Source organism: Cyprinodon variegatus, unplaced genomic scaffold (assembly GCF_000732505.1).
Source record: "Cyprinodon variegatus isolate N-32 unplaced genomic scaffold, C_variegatus-1.0 Scaffold1421, whole genome shotgun sequence".
In the NCBI taxonomy this organism is placed as follows: domain Eukaryota; kingdom Metazoa; phylum Chordata; class Actinopteri; order Cyprinodontiformes; family Cyprinodontidae; genus Cyprinodon; species Cyprinodon variegatus.
The window spans coordinates 42577-44214 of NW_015151874.1; positions in this window are offsets into that span (position 1 = coordinate 42577).

Here is a 1638-nt window from a genome sequence, read left to right on the forward strand (position 1 = left end):
AGCAAGTGTGTGAAATGAGTAATCAGGCCAGACATCAGTACCAAGATCATGACAGGGCCTTTATGAATGCTCCTCATTAAACTGGACAATCATATTCAGAAAAGATCTTAACTAAGTAACAATCTCTCCAGTTTCTACCCGGAAAGTCGTTTAACTCGACTCCCCAAGACCTGACTTTGAATCACACACCATTAGTGAGTTCAGTCAACCAACAGGTATCAAGAACACCTGAAGAACTCCTCACAGCTTCATGGAGGTCCTGTGGAATGCCAACCTGGAATGCCAGACTGATAAGCCATATACACGGTGAAAAACTGGCAGATCTCTATTTTAAAGGCGGGACTAACAGGGTCAGCCTCAGTAGGTTAGAACCAATCTAATTCTGGGTGACACAGAAAAACTCCAAGCAACAAGCTCTGTTTTTCATTATACAGTCAGTGAAACATGTCAAGGTGTTGAAGAAACTCTCCAGTGAACAATTTCTGCAGAGTTTAACCAACAAAATCTGAGTATATAAGGTTTATCAGGTATTGAAAATTAGGCTAGATGAAACTACCATGATGATAAAAAGCAGAGAAAACATAGAATATTGCAGGATAGTCATGTATGAATAAAGGATATATTTTCTCTTTTTAGAAAAAGTTGAACACAACATTTTGTTGCTCTTCAATCTTTAAAAATTTTGAACATGTGCATAAGAATAAATGAAGTTTCTATGTCCATAAATTTTGATAATGTGCTTTTTAGGATTATTTAGACAGTTACATAATGTTGACACTACACTGCTGATCTCTATCATGAAGGCACCAACCTGCAGACTTTATTCTGTGTCTGTAATTGTGTATTTTCAGATGCTTCATGATTTATCAGTCTCGTATCTCCAAGTTTCTCCTGTAAACTCAGGAGAAACGTTGCCAGCAGTCTATTCTGCAGTTCTTGGGTTAGTTAGCGCCACCTGACAATCATCAGCAGGTGATAAGAATGAAGATGGAGATGTCTTCCACCATGTTGAGTATAATAATGATGATTATAATGATAGTAAACCACTGTTCTCTCAGCACCAATCAGAAGAGAGAAAGAAACCAATCAGGCCTTACCTATAGAGGAAGAGGGCGGTCTTTATTCTGTGTTTTCAGGAGGAAACAAAAAACTGTCAAATGAGTGAGAGGAACCATGAAAGGAGCCCAGCAGAGCCTGCTGCTTTGTAAGTACAGAACATCTGAGATTAAAAGATTATTATTACTGACTGCTGAGCTGATGATTGGTGAAGGTGGAGGATAAACAAGTTAGAGTGAATTAATTAAGGGTTTAAAACTTGTAAGATAAAATATGATCTTAATATGTGATCTGAACACATCAATGAAGTGACTTAAGAACTACTAAACAAGAACCAGATCATCTCTTGGATGTCTGCTTCTACATCACAGAGATGAGTTTAATATCAGAGCTTTAAACTTTGATTTAAACCAGTCTAAATGTGTGTTTTCTTTAGGTCTGACTGTCTTGCTGTGCTGCAGAATAAACCAAGGTTAGACACAATTTTACCTGGATAGTTGGATGCTATAATTATCTCTTAGATGTTGGTAAAAATGCTATCTGTGCTGCTTTCTGTTTCTGAATTAATTACCAACTAGTCCA